Consider the following 16,151-nt stretch of genomic DNA (forward strand, 5'->3'; position numbering starts at 1 on the left):
CCCTTTGGCCCAACTTGCCCATGCCGACTAGTCACACCTGCCCGTGTTTGGCCCATATCCCTCTAAACCTTTCCTATCATGCACCTGTCCAAATGTCTCTTAAATGTTGTCAAAGTACCTGCCTCAACTACCTCCTCTGACAGTTCGTTGCATATACCCACCAGCCTCTGTGTGGAAAAAGTTGGCCTTCAATTTCGTATAAAATCTTTCCCCTCTCACCTTAAACCTATGTCCTCTGGTTTTTGATTCCTCCACTCTGGGTAAAAAAGACTCTGTGCATCAAACCTATCAATTGCCCTCTTGATTTTGTACACATGTATGATATCACTCCTCATCCTCTGCTCCTAGAAATAAAGCCCTGGCCTGCCCAACCTCCCCTTTTAGCTCGGGACCTCAGGTCCTGGAAACATCCTCGTAAATCTTCTTTAGTATTGAGATAAAGCACGGAAAAAGGCCATTCAGCCCATTGAATCTGCGCCGACCAGCGACCACCCGGTACACAAGCACTATCCTACACACTAGGGACAATTTACAATTTTACCAAAGCCAATTAACCTACAAACCTGAAGGTCTTTGGAGTGTCGGAGGAAACCGGAGCACCCGGAGAAAACACACGCGGTCACAGGGAGACCATACAAACTCTACAGGCAGCACCTGTATTCAGGATCGAATCAGGGTCTCGGGCCCTGCTAGGCAGCAACTCTCGAACATGCTGGATTCAATGTCCAGCATTTAATGAGATGTTGCTACCTTGTGTGAACTTTTCTGATGAATTCTGATGATTAAGCGTTTGACGGCACTGGGCTTATATTGGCTGGAGTTTAGAAGAATGAGGGGGGACCTCAGTGAAACATACAGAATAGCGAAAGGCTTGGATAGAGTGGATGTGGAGAGATGTTTCCACTTGTGGGAGAATCTAGGACTAGAGGTCATAGCCTCGGAATTAAAGGACGTTCTTTTACGAAGGAGATGAGGAGGAATTTCTTTAGTCAGAGGGTGGTGAATGTGTGGAATTCTTTGCCACAGGCTGTGGAGCCAAAGTCAGTGGTTATATTTAAGACAGAGATAGATAGATTCTTGATTATTACGGGTGTCAGAGGTTATGGGGAGAAGGCAGGAGAATGGGGTTAGGAGGGAGAGATAGATCAGCCATGATTGAATGGCGGAGTAGACTTGATGGGCCAAATGGCCTAATTCTACTTCTGTCATGTATTATCATATGACAATGGATGCCTTAAATGCTCTACACTTTAATCATCTGCTTATTTTTCTTTGCAGAGCAAATTAAAAATGTTTGTCATCATTGGGTGTTGGAAACTCTGCGAGTTGGGGTTAAAGAATCTGTTTTAATATTAAACATGTTTTACTGGAATAATGCAAGAAAATTGCTCTGGTCTTGACATTATTGCCGCTTTATTTAACTTTGTTGTTTGAAACAAACTGCTTTATCTCCCTCTTGACTTGGCCTAATTGAAATCTTGCACCAATTGTTGGTTCAGGTGTTTGAATCTAATGGGATGTCTTTTCGGAGATGGTGTTTTTCTATATTTTCAGCCTATTATGCACATTCTATACCCTTGTTGCCATGGTGGCAAATGTGACTTAAGATCCCGGCACGAAGCATGTTTTCACTTTTGTTCTTTTTGCTCATTGTGCAAAGAATAAAGGTTTTGTTTGCGATGGATTGGAACATGAAGGCTGCTTTTTTACATTATTAACAAACGAGGCCACTGGAAAGGATTTTATTGCCAGTTTTGTGGAGGTAAATAAATGGCAAGTGATTCACCTCTTGACTTCTCAAAAATTTTCATCACCTTGCAAGTGGAAGTTGGGAGCAAGGGGTGCAGTGCTGCCGGAGATCACCGGAGCGCCACTCCGGTACCTCTGTAAAAAGAAAAGCCGAAATAAACTGGGGAATTTTAACTAGCGGGGAATTTAACAGAGGCCGCACCGGCACCAGTGACAGCTCCTAAAAATTAGCGCTGCAACACTGTTTGGAAGTATGATGCAATATTCTTGCCTAGCCTGAATGAAAGCAGCTTCAACAACACTCAAGAAACGTGATGCCTTCCAGGTCTAGGCAGTCGACCTAAATAGCAGAGAGGCACAAATGCTGGAGTAACTCAGCGGGTCAGGCAGCATCTCTGGAAAAAAGGAATAGGTGACATTTTGGGTCGGAATCTTTTTTCAGACTGAAGTCTGAAGAAGGTTTCCGACCCGAAACATCGCCCAAATTTTGGTATTCAACGGCATTAAAATTGTTAAGGCCAATTGTGGTCTGGAGAGCGTGCAAACTCCACATGGACAGTATAACAATATTTAAAAGATATTTGGGCAGGCACATGGATAGGAAAGGTTTATAGGGATAAGAGCCAAATGCAGGCAGCTGGGGTTAGTGTAGATGGGGTCTCTTGGTTGGCATGGATGGGCCAAAGGGTCTGCTGAACGACTCTATGACAGCATTCGAGGTCAGGATTGAGATTCTCTGGAGCTGTGAGGCAGCCACTCGACCAGCTCTTTTTTTTGGTATGTTCTTTAAGATGATTTTTATTTTTAGAAACTCTCTGAAGCCAATAGTAATAATTGCCTTTCTTTGTCATTAAGAATGTTAACTTTTTCTGATATTAAAAACTAAAAATACTGTAGACACTCAGCAGGCCAGGCAGCAGCATCTGTGGAGAAGAAAACAATTAATGTAGCCGGTTGAAGATCCTTTGTCAGATTTTTTCTCTCTTTGTTTAGACTAGATTCAGGGACAGTTTCTTCCCAGCTGGTAACCTGCAACTGAACCGTCCTTTCACCAACTAGAGAGTGGTCCTGACCTCCCATCTATCTTATTGGAGGCGCTCAGACTATCTTTAATTGGTCTTTACTGGACTTTATCTTGTACTAAACATTATTCCATTAATCCTGTATCTGTATTCTATGGACGGCCTGATTGTAATCGTGTACAGTCTTTTCGGCGACTGGCTTACATGCAACCAAAAAGCTTTACACTAAACCTCGATACACTTGACAATAATAAACTAAACATATCCCTTTTCTCAGTAAAGTGGAGATCTCCCTTCAGATATTTGCATTTGGATTGCTGTAACCCAGTGCTTAAACCCTCCTTGTATAAAGTTTTTGATTGAATGCTTCACTATTCTGCATCTGTAAGGAATAGTTGTCATTGTGTGGTTAGGATTGGATTTGGCATTTCTTAGAAATGAAATGTCTGCCCTGTTGATTTCACTTGAAAGTTATGAATGAAGGATTAGTCCAGCTGCTGGGCAGATGTCTTGGTCTTGAGTTTCAGCTAACAACTGCAAAATCTGAAGCAACTTCTGTGGGGCAAAAAAAGCTTTCTTGATGCAGGAGGGGAGAGTCTGGTAACACTAAACTCAGAAACACAAATGGAAGTGCTCAGCAAGTATATAACCTCCAGGGAAAAGACTCATTCTAAACACTGGAATTACACTGACAAAGGAGACCAGTCGGCCCGTTATGTTGATTCATTTTTGTTGACGATGTAACTGATCGGTCACACATCTACTGTTGTGTATAGTCTTTTCGTTGACTGGATAACACGTAACACAAAAGTTTTTTGAGTACCACAGTACACCTGGCAATAACTTAAACTAAACCTCTCCACCACACCCAGGTGGGATCCAGACAGTGTTTGATCCTGACTACCGTGCTGTCTGTACGGATATTGTACGTTCTCCCTGTGATCACATGGGACCTCTCCGCATTCCTCCCACATCCCAAAGACATGCAGCCTGGTAGGTTAATTGGCATCTGCAAATTGTCCCTAATTTTAGTTTTAGCGCTACAGTGGTCCACCAAGACTAGGCCAACCATCGATCACCCGTTCACACTAGTTCTATCCTATGCACTAGGGGACAATTTACAGAAGCCAATTAACCTACAAACCCACACTTCTTTGGGATGTGGGAGGAAATTGGAAACCCACGCGGTCACAGGGAAACTCTGTACAGACAGTAGCTGTATTCGGGATCGAACCCAGTGTCTCTGGCGCTATAAGGATTCAACTCTCCCGCTGTGCTGCCCAGTGTGCAGGATAGAAAAAGTGAATGAGGGATCATTGGACGGCGTGGACTCGATGGGCTGAAGGGCTTGTTTCCACGTTGTATCGCTAAAACTAAAACTAGGGACATTTTGCAGTCTAAATAACTACCAACCTGCACATTTTTGGGATGTGAGAGGAAAGTGGAGAAATCCCACACGGTCACAGGGAGAACGTACAAGCTCTGTAGCACTGTAATCAGGATCTAACCCGGGTCTCTGGGACCCTCCCGGGTGTGGTGGAGAGGTTTTGTTTAGTTTTGTTTATTGTCACTAAATCTAAACTGCAAACCTGAAGAGCAGCCATTAAAAATGGAAGCATAATGTAAAACAGAGTAGCTTTGGCTCAATGTTCTCACTTTCGGAACAGTAATTGTGATGAAATTCCATCTGAACTCGAGTTGCGGAAACATATCCTCTACTTGCCAGTGTTGGCTTAAAGATACTGAAGCTTTGGATAAACATTGGATCATTTAATAATCTAGTTCCTTCATCACCATCCATAGGCCAGCAGCCAACCTGGGCAGTACCAGAATGGATGATATATCTGTTCATTGATACACAGGGGCTTTGGGCTCGGATTGATAAATGGAGGAGAATTACTATTATTTAATTTTTGTATTGATTGTGAGTAAGATTGCTGTAACATATAATACAATATTGGCCAGAAATTGCATTTATATTAAATCAGTCAAAAAGTCATAGTCATACAGCAGAGAAACAGGCCCTTTGGCCCAACTTGCCCATGTTGACCAAGATGCCCCATCTACTCTAGTCCCACCTGCCCATGTTGAGCCCATATCCCTCTAAACCTTTCTCCTCCATGTACCTGTCCAAATGCTGTTTAAATGTTGTTATAGTATCACCCTCAACTACCTCCTCTGGCAGTTGGGTGAAAAGGTTGCCCTTCAAGTACTTATTACTTCTTCGCCCTCTCACCTAAAGGCAGCCAACATCATCAGAGACTCTCACCACCCTGGCTGCGCTCTCATTTCACTTCTGCCATCGGGAAGAAGGTACAGGAGCCTGAAAACTGTAACGCCCAGGTTCAGGAACAGATTCTTCCCGACAGCCATTAGGCTATTAAACACTACAACCTCCAATAAGCTCTGAACTACATAGACTATTATTGCACTTATATGGTTTGTTTTTGGTGAGTGAGTGTGTGTGTGTGTGTGTGTGTGTGTGTGTGTGTGTGTGTGTGTATTTGCAATCTGTATATATGTGTATTTGTGCGTATGTATATATATATATATATACACACACTGAACTTTTTCTTCTCCTTTAGTATATTGTTTACAGTGTACTATGTTGATGTATTCTGTTGTGCTGTTGCAAGTAAGAATGTCATTGTTCTATCTGGGACATATGACAATAAAACACTCTTGACTCTTCACTTCGGGTTCTTGATTCTCCTACTTTGGGTAAAAGACATTGTGCATTCGCCCTAACTATTCCCCTCGTTACATTATGCACCTGTATAAGATCACCCCTCTGTCTTGTGTGCTCCAAGGAACAAAGTCCATGCCTGTCCAATCACTCCCTATAGCTCAGGCCCTCGAGTCCTGGCAACATCATCATAAATCTTTGCTGCACTCTTTACTGTTTAATGACATCCTTCCTATAAACAGGGTGACCAAAACATAACACAATACTCCAAAATGTTGCCGCACCAATATCTCATGCAACTGCAACATAACATTCCAACTTCCATACTCAGTACCCTGGCAGATGAAAGCTAAAGTACTGAGAGCCTTCTTGAGCACCCTATCCACATGTGACGCCATTTTCAGGGAATTATGTATCTGCATTCCAAGCGAATGATGTCCATTCCCGGGTTCGATCCTGACCTGGGATGCTGTCTGTGTGGTAGTTTGCACGTTCTCCCTCTGACCGCTCCGGTTACCTCTGAGTGCTCCGCTTTGCTTCCACACCCCAAAGACGTGTGGGTTTGTGGGTTAATTGACCGATGTTACTTGTTTCCCAGTGTGCAGGGAGTGGATGAGGAAATGTGATAACATAGAACTAGTATCAACGGATGATCGATGGTCGGCAAGGACTGCGGGACAGATAACCTGTTTCCTCGCTGTATTTCTACACTAAAAGATGATGATGGTGTTCTTGCGACAACTTTACGAGATCATCGTGTAAATTAAACCTTGCTGTGGTGTTTTTCCTTTGTCTTTGCACTTGAAATACTTGTACCCTGGCTCGACTGTTTAATGGGCGTCCCATGAGAGACCATGAAATTTAACACACTGGTTAAAATGCAATTGCTAATCCCTGCAGAATGCAAGCCCAAGAGGAATTTCAGCACACAGATGCATGTATAAAGAAAACGCTGTGATTGGTGGTGCGGAAGATACAGTGCATCAGCAAGAAGTAATTGGGTCATAAAGGAGGGAAACAGGCCTTTTGAACCCACGTCCATGCACATCAAGACGCCTTATTTAACTGCATCCATTTTGCGGAGCTGGGAACCCACCCCGGAGAGGGAAGCCGGAGAGTCACGGCCTATCCTGATGGCCGGCCTGGTTCGACCGCTGTGGAACTGGGGAACCCGGAACCTGCCTGGAGAGGAGGATGGAGGGAGACGGCAGCAGACGCTGGACAAAGGGCCCCAGCGAGCTGTGGCCCATCCCAACTACAGGCCTGGCTCGCCCACTGTCAGAGGAGGATGGAGGGAGGCGGACAATGGACAAGGGGTCCAAATGTAGACAATAGACAATAGACAATAGGTGCAGGAGTAGGCCATTCAGCCCTTCGAGCCAGCACCGCCATTCAATGCGATCATGGCTGATCACTATCAATCAGTACCCCGTTCCTGCCTTCTCCCCATACCCCCTCACTCCGCTATCCTTAAGGGAGTCTTGCCTTCTGCACCCTCAAGGTCGCCTGCGGGAGACCCTCCCCCACCCCCCTCCCCCCGGGGGAACAAGGGCTGAAGAGGGCCATGCAAGGAGAGGACAACAGTTCACGGCACAACCAGGATGGAGGTGATGGCTGCAATGGGCCTTTGTGGCCAGCTACAGCTGGGACTGTGACATGGTGCCAAAGTGGTGCCTCTTGCATACAGATTCAGTGGGCTGTTCTGTACATTCTGTATGAACTGGCAGATTGTGCTTATGTATAATGATAGTCTTGCTGAGTTGTAGGCAATAAATATTTCACTGCAGCTAGGTATACGTGATAATAAAGAAACCATTGACCATTTGCCCATGTTCGGCCCATATCCCTCTAAACCTGTCCTATCCATGTATATGTCCAAATGTTTTTTAAATGCTGTTATACTACCTGCATCAACTGCCTCCTCTGGCAGCTCGTTCCGAATACCCTTCACCCTCTCCATGGAAAAAGTTACTCTTCAGGGTTCCTATTAAATCTTGCCCCTCTCATCTTAAGCCTATGCTTCTTGATTTCCCTACTCTGAGTAAACGACTGTGCATTCCTCCTATCTATTCCCCATGTGATTTTATACACATGCATAAGGTCATCCTTCGGCATCCTGCGCTCCAAGGAGTAAAGTCCTACCTGCCCAACTTTATAGCTCAGGCCCTGGGATCCTGGCAACATCCTTGTAAAGCTTCTCTGCACTTTTTCCAGCTTAATGATATAGTGCTTCCTATAACAGGGTGACCACAACTGAACACAGGACTCCAAATGCAGCATCACCATCGTCTTGTAGCAACTGTAACATCATGTCCCACTTTATTAGGTAAAAGTGTAGTTACGTGCTATGTAGATTGAATTGATGGATGTTCTGCATACAGAAGGTAACTTGCCAGACTTGTATTTGGTGGCATTGGTTACAGATCAGTTCCATAGGATCTTTATTGATCCTGTAGAAATAGTGTCAAGACTTTAATTAAACCCCATCTGAAGAATAACGCCTCTTTAATAATGGAGAGGCAAGGAACTGAAGATGCTGGAATCTTGAACAAAAAGTGAAGTACTGGAGGAACTCGGAGGGTCAGGCAACATCTGTGGAGGGAATGGACAGACGACGTTTCGGGTCTGAAGAAGGGTCCCAACCCAAAAAGTCGCCTGTCCATTCCATCCACAAATGCTGCCTGACCTGCTGAGTTCCTCCAGCACTTTGTGCTTTACCTCTTTAATAACGCAGCACTTGCTCAAGACTTCACTTGCCATTCCGATTTCACGTCCCAGTCTGAAATCGAACCCCTGGTGTGGAGGTCAACCTTGCGATGGGAAGCAGACGTTTCTTCCTATGCTGCCAGTAGTGAGGCCTTAGGGGTAAAATAACACCTTTAGTGATGGACTTGAATCACCCCATCGCTAATTCTGCCTGATTGCTGATCTTAAAATATAAAAGGTATTTTTCTTTCCATTTGTCATGAATTGTACATGACATCTTAGTCTGGTCCAAAGATAGACACAAAATGCTGGAGTAACTCAGCGGGTCAGGGAGTATCTCTGGAGAAAATGAATAGGTGACGTTTCGGGTCATGATGCCACCTGGCCTGCTGAGATACTCCAGCATTTCGTGTCTATCTTTGGTGTAAACCATCTTCGGTGTAGTTCCTTCCTACACATTTGGTCTGGTGTTTTCATAGAGACATAGAAACAAAGGTGCAGGAGTTGGCCATTCGGCCCTTTGAGCCAGCACTTCAATATGATCATGGCTGATCAACTAAAATCAGTGCCCCGTTCCTGCTTTTTCCCCATATCCCTTGATTCCTTTAGTTCCTCAGAGCTAAATCTAACTCTCTCTCTCTCTTCACAACCTTGACCTATGACATAACACTTCACAATCAATTAAGCTCAGGACTGTTAGAACTCCTGTAGAGTAGGAAATGCAATAGTCTATTTGTGAGCAACAAGGTCACCCAAATAGGATTGGGTTTCTAACTATATAATTATGGCATCTGTACTTTTGATGTTAATTAAAGGTCAAATATTGTTCTCAGGGATAAACAGTAATGTTCTTCTGAAAAAGACACAAAGTGATTGGGTAAAAGTGCAGGAGGATGAGGGGTGATCTTATAGAGGTGTATAAAATCTTGAGAGGAATAGATTGGGTAAACTCACAGTTTTTTGCCCAGAAGAGGGAATCAAGAACCAGAGGACATAGGTTTAAGGTAAGGTGGGGGGGGGGAATTTAACTGGAAACTGAGGGGTAGCTTTTTTATACAAAGGGTAGTGGGTATACGGAACAAGCTGCCAGAGGAGGTAGTTGAGGCAAGTACTATTGCTATGTTTAAGAAACATTTAGGCAGGTACATGGATAGGATTGATTTAGATGCATATGAGCCAAACACAGGCAGGTGGGACTAGTGTAGATGGGGCATGTTGGTTGGCATGGGCAAGTTGGGCCAAAGGGCCTGTTACCACTCCAAAGACGTACAGGTATGTAGGTTAATTGGCTGGGTAAATGTAAAAATTGTCCCTAGTGGGTGTAGGATAGTCTTAATGTACGGGGATCACTGGGCGGCACGGACATGGAGGGCCGAAAAGGCCTGTTTCCGGCTGTATATATATGATGATGATATGATATGAGGACTAGGACTCTTTTCAGACAGCTTTGCCACGAATGCACTTCTATTTTCTCTTAAGTACACACTAAGAATATTATTATAAATAACAGAAAATCCACTTTGCCTTTTAATGTAAACACCCAACATTCATGAGAGTTGTAATTCCGGAGATGGGTTGGACACTGAAATTATGATCAATTATGTTGTGAGCTGTGGTTTAGGCTATTGACTTGAAGTCACTGAATAAGTTAAATACTGTTTTCATTGCCTTCTTTTTTGGTATTTTTATTCAGAATTGATTTCAGTTGAAAGTAAAATTATTGCCTTTTGAAGCCAAGTTACTTCAATGACATTGAAAAAAATGTATTAGTTTAGAAATTGAAAACGAAAATGTACGAGTGGAAATAAGACCAATTGGATTTTGGCATTGCACGTACACTTTTTAGTGTCAGATGATGAACACCTGGAGTCAGACAGAAGTGAGTCCGAAGAAGGGTCCAGATCTGAAACACCACCTGTCCATGTTCTCTAGAGATGTTGCCCGAACCGCTGAGTTACTCCAGCACTTTGTGTCTTTCCTTTAGAATTGGAGATTCTGGCAATCAGTATATTGCTGAGGAAAGCTGGGTTTTTTAGGTCGACCTTTGGTAATTTTGGACTTCCAGAAGGAAAGGCAGGTTGAAGTTTCCTGTAAGGTGCATTTGGATACTACAAATTGCCATGTGTTACTTGTGAAAACAAAGCATCATACCACCCAGTGGCATGTCTCTTAGAGCTGCTGTCTCACAGCGTCTGAGACCCGGGTTTGATCTTGTGTGGAGTTTGGATGTTCTCACTGTGATCATGTGGGTTTTCTCTGGGTACTTTGGTTTCCTCCCAATCCCAAAGACGTGCAGGTTTACAGGTTGATTGGCCATTGTAAAATGACGCTACTTTATAGGGAGCGGATGCGAAAGTGGGATAACATAAAACTAGAGTGAACGGGTGATTGATGATCAGCATGAATTCAATGGGCTGAAGGGCCTACTTCCATGATGTAGGTTAATTGGCTGGGTAAATGTAAAAATTGTCCCTAGTGGGTGTAGGATAGTGTTAATGTACGGGGATCGCTGGGCGGCACGGACTTGGTGGGCCGAAAAGGCCTGTTTCCGGCTGTATATATATGATGATGATGATGATGATGCATCTTTAAACTTAAATATCATTGAAGCACTTTTTATACATAATGGAATACTGCAGCCTAAAGGTTGAAAGCAAAGTATTGTATCTATTATGCTTCCAAAATGCTAGAAATTGATTTTCTTAAGGAAGGTACACTTTGCTAAAGGAAAGAAAGGAAAAGTGGTAATGTGTGGAAGGTGAATCTCTGAAATTTTCTTCCAGGTTTTAAAGCAGTTCATACCACTCCAATGATGCACCATTTTGCTACACCGGCATGTCTGCCACATAGATCCCTGAATATGTCCCCAAAACCTCAAATAACTAGTTTGGCGGAGTGAGGTTAAATCGTAGGCTTGCTGGCTTCACTTGAGGCAAGTAAGACCTGCATTTAAGTGGCTTCCTGGGTCATTGCAAAGTGCATTACTGCCACAAATGGATAGTTCCCTTTGAGATGACCATTTAAAAGCAGCTGAGCAATGTACAGCAAGTTCCTACAAACATCATTGTGATAGACTGATAAGAATTTGTTGTGATCTATGTGATGTCTAGGGACACAATCCCTCTGTAACTGGGGGGGGGGGGGGGGGGGGGGGGGAGGGGAGGGTAGGGTGCGGGGGGGGGGGCAGGGCCAGAGGTGTGGGCGGTGGTTGTTTGCAATGTCATTCCTGCATCATCTGTGTTTAAATCCTAGCATTCTTTGCGCAACAGTGCTGTGGGAATCCCTTTACCAGCATCTCAAATGCAGTGAGTCATAGAGTCATAAAGCATGGAAACAGGCCCTTCGGCCTTTCTTTACCGTACAGCCAAGATGCCCCACTTATGCTGGCCGCATTTGGCCCACATCCCTCCAATCCTTTCCCATCTACGAACTGTACACTGCAAGGGCCAGGAAGCGAGCAGGCAAGATCATCTCTGACCCCTCTCACCCTGGCCACAAAATCTTTGAAGCACTTCCCTCTGAAAGGCGACTCCGGGCTGTCAAAGCAGCCACAGCCAGACATAAAAACAGCTTTTTTCCCACGAGTAGTAGTTCTACTCAATAACCAAAGTCTGTAGTCTCTTTTTTGCTCTGGTTTATTTTCACCCACATGTTTAGACCGTAATGTTGTATCCTTATTGTTTTGATGTGGTTATGCTTTATTCTTAATTGTTAACTGTATGTTTGTGTTGCCATTTGTGAGCGGAGCACCAAGGCACATTCCTTGTATATGCACATACTTGGCCAATAAACTTATTCATTCATTCATTCATTCATTCATTCATTCATTCATTTATGTGCCTGTCCAAATGGCTTTTAAATGTTGTTATAGTACCTGCCTCAACAACCTCCTCTGGCAGCTCGTTCCAAATACTCACCACTTCCTGTATGGAAAAAATTGCCCCTCTAGTTCCTATTACATCTTTCCCCTCTCACAGTAAACCTATATTGTCTGGTTCTTGATTCCCCTACTCTGGATAAAAGACACTGTGTAATACCCTATCCATTCCAAATGGGTTGTCTTAACAGCACATCTCATTTGGGGAAGGCTGTCCATCATCCTTGTGCAGTTTGGCTTAAATGTGGCTTCAGACCCTCTGCGATGTGGACAACTATCATCTGTGTTTACAAGCTCTGCGTAAAAGACTCTGTACATTCACTCTCCCTATTCCCCTCATGATCTTATAACCTTTATAAGATCTTATAACCTCTCATCCTCCTGCATTCCGAATAAAGTTCTAGTCTGCTCAACCTCTCACAGTACTTCAAATGACAATACCTCAGCCTCAGCATTACATCTCTGTTTTTGTATTCCAGTCCTCTTGATATAAATGCTAGCATTGAATTTGCGTTCGACCCGGGATTCTTGTTAAGAAACTAAAAACGAGGAGCTGTTAGAGTTCCACGGAAGAAAATATCAGGAAGAAGAACTCTCTTGGGAATTTGCTCTCTCTTTTTTAAAAATGATTGATAATTTGGATTTGACTTCTGAACAAACTGCCAAGATCAAATTGGAACTGTCTTGCGTGTGAGAAAGAGATGATCTGGCATGGTCAAGATTGTTTTAATGTCATATGTTCCGAACAATTATATTCTTACTTGCAGCAGCACAACAGATATGTAAACACAGTACTCTGTAAAACTTATAATAAACAACAAAAAGTTCAGTAAATTAAGACATTTATTGTCTGTTTATTTGTTTTGTGTGTGTGTGTGTGTGTGTGTGTGCTTGTGTGTGTGTGTGTGTGTGTATATATAAATATAAATATAAAATAAAAACAAATAAATAGACAATAATAGTGCAAATATACCGTTCCCGTCTATATAGTTCAGGGCCTATTTGGAGGTTGTAGTATTTAATAGCCTAATGGTTGTTGGGAAGAAGCCGCTCCAGAACCTAGACTCTACAGTTTTCAGGCTTCCTGATGGCAGGAGTGAAATGAGAGTGTGGCCAGGGTGGTGTGGATCTCTGACGATGCTGGCTGCCACTTTGAGGCAATGACCCTTGTGGATCCCGTCGATGGTGGGGAGGTCAGTACCCGTGATGAACTAGGCAGTGTTCACCACTTTTTGCAGTCTTTTTCTTTCTTGGGCGTTTTTGATAATTTTTTGATGGGAGGTTTTGATGATGAGTTATGAGGGATGATGTTTCTGTTGCTGGGAAGCTCTGACCCGGCTTACGTTCACGTTGAACTAGAATGTGAGTTGGGAGTACAGTCCCAAAGGAAGGACAATCTGGGGAAAGTTCCACATTCTAGTCATCACTCAGAGGAGCAGCAACAGCATGGAGTTGCTGAGATAGATGGACCCCAGAGCAAGATTGTGGGTTTGCAGAACGGTTAATCCTGCAAAGTCTTTTGTTTAGTTTAGAGATACAATGCGGAAACGGGCCCTTCGGCCAACCGAGTCCACGACGACCATTGATCAGCCGCACTCTAGAATTTAGACATTATATATACAGTGTGGAAACGTCTGTACGGAGTTTGTACGTTTTCCCCGTGACCTGCGTGGGTTTTCTCCGAGATCTTCGGTTTCCTCCCACACTCCAAAGACGCACAGGTTTGTAGGTTAATTGGCTTGGCAAATGTAAAAAAAAACATTTGTCCCTAGTGGGTGTAGGATAGTGTTAGTGTTTGGGGATCGCTGGGCGGCGCGGACCCAGTGGGCCGAAGGGCCTGTTTCTGCGCTGTATCTCTAAATCTAAATCTAGAAACAGGTCCTTTGGCCTACTGAGTCTGTGCAAACCAACGATCACACCGTATACTAACACTATCCTACACACCAGGGACAATTTTTACAGAAACCAATTAACCTACAAACTCGCATGTCTTTGGAATGTGTGAGGAAACTGGAGCACCCAGAGAAAACCTATGAGGTCGTAAGATGAACGTACAAATAGCCACCATTGTCGGAATCGAACCACGGTCTTTGGCTCTGTAATGCACCAACTCTAATGCTACACCACTGTGCTGCCCTGTAATTCTTTCAGCAATTTATTCAGCTCCTTTTTGATATTCCAGTTTAATTCATCTTCAGTACTTTGCACGTGTTTAGTTTAGTTCAGAGATACTGCGCGGAATCAGGCCCTTTGGCCCACCAGGGCCGTGCCCACCAGCGTTCCCCGTACTCTAACACTATCCTACATGCTCGGGACAATTTTTACAGAAGCCAAATAACCTACAAACCTCTATGCCTTTGGAATGTGGGACGAATCTGAGCACCCAGGGAAAATCACACGGTCGCAGGGAGAACATACAAACTCCGTACAGACAGTACCCATAGTCAGGATGAGACCCGGGTCTCTGGCGCTGAAAGGCAGCAACTCTATCGCTGCGCCACTGTGCCGCCCTTATGTGCAATATTGTTGAACAAGAACACAGGACACCATAAACAAAGTGCTGGAGGGATGGCGGTCAGGCAGCATCTGTGGAGGAAATGGACACTCAATGCTTCTATGATACCTGGAGCATGTAGGCCCGGTCACACTGAATCTCAATGTTTTAGCACTATTTAGATTATTTTGAGTTGGGTTCAGGTCAAGCCAGATGAGGCAGAGGGTTTATGCTAAAATTCAAAGTTTACAAATGGCTAAACCCAGCAGGATGATGATAAAAAAGAATATAAAGTGTTCAGTCTCCTTATTGTCGTGATTCAAGTTCTTCAATGAATGAATGATGCCCAAAGTCAAGAGAAGCGTAATTAGAACACTTTGTAATACATTTGTGCCATTTTGATCATTGATAATGTATTAATTTCTATGTCTTGTGCCAAACCTTTAAATTGCATTGAATTAATTATAACCACATTGGTTGTCTTAACCTTGCTTTACTTTGAGGTCATACATTGCTCATTGACTTCAGTCTTTACATTAGACTTTGGAAATGCAGCGTTTGGCCCATCAAGTCTGCGCCGACCAGTGTTCACCCCTTACAGTAGCACTATCCTACACATTAGGGATAATTTACAGAAACCTACAAACCTGTATGTCTTTGGAATGTGGGAGGAAACAGGATCAGCCAGGCAGCGGTAGAGTTGCTGCCTTACAGCGAATGCAGCGCCGGAGACTCAGGTTCGATCCTGACTACGGGCGCCGTCTGTACGGAGTTTGTACGCTCTCCCCGTGACCTGTGTGGGTTTTCTCTGAGATCTTCGGTTTCCTCCCACACTCCAAAGACGTACAGGTATGTAGGTTAATTGGCTGGGCAAATGTAAAAATTGTCCCTAGGGGGGTGTAGGATAGTGTTAATTGCGCGGGGATTGCTGGGCGGCGCGGACCAGGTGGGCCGAAGGGCCTGTTTGCGCTGTATCTCTAAATCTAAATCTAAAATCTAAAACCTCTGTATTTGTAGCACCTGGAGTCAGGATTGAATCTGGCTCTCTGGCTCTGTAAGGCAATAACTCTACCCCTGCGCCACCCAGTCAATGAAGGAATATTTTGTAACAGATTTCTCTTTGTGCTGGGGTGTTCTCGAAGTATTGCTGGGGGTTTGGGAGGGTTTGAGCGCCTAACTGGCTGTCAATTTGGTGTCATTCATCAAAACAACAAACTACCACGCTTCATCCTACCTCTCCTCTCTTCCAGCTCTACTCATCCTTACAATCAGCCTGAAGAAGGGTCCCGACCCGAAACATCACCTATCCATGTTCTCCAGAAATGCTTTCTGACCTGCTGAAACATTTTGTGTCTTAGTTTGTAAGACATTTTGTGTCTTAGCCACAAAAAACATTTTGTGTCTTAGTTTGTAAACCAGCATCTGCAGTTCCTTATGTTTCTGGGCAACGTTTTAGGTTTGGACCCTTCTTCAAACTGATTGGTGGGGGGGGGGGCGGGGGGGGGGGGGCGGGGGGGGGGGGGGCGGGGGGGGGGGGGGGGGGGCGGGGGGGGGGGGGGGTGGGTGGAGCTGGAAAGGATTGAGAAGGTCCCGATCCGATATGTCATTTGTCCTTTT

At 44.2% G+C, this 16,151-nt stretch overlaps 1 protein-coding gene across 7 annotated transcripts in view; it reads left to right on the plus strand.

The window, feature by feature from the left end:
• The window catches only part of LOC144599502 (mediator of RNA polymerase II transcription subunit 12-like protein), a 395,150-nt gene that overhangs the window by 27,564 nt on the left and 351,435 nt on the right, over positions 1 to 16,151 (plus strand). The gene's annotated exons all lie outside the window — the stretch shown is intronic.

Source organism: Rhinoraja longicauda, chromosome 13 (genome assembly GCF_053455715.1).
Source record: "Rhinoraja longicauda isolate Sanriku21f chromosome 13, sRhiLon1.1, whole genome shotgun sequence".
Classification (NCBI taxonomy): domain Eukaryota; kingdom Metazoa; phylum Chordata; class Chondrichthyes; order Rajiformes; family Arhynchobatidae; genus Rhinoraja; species Rhinoraja longicauda.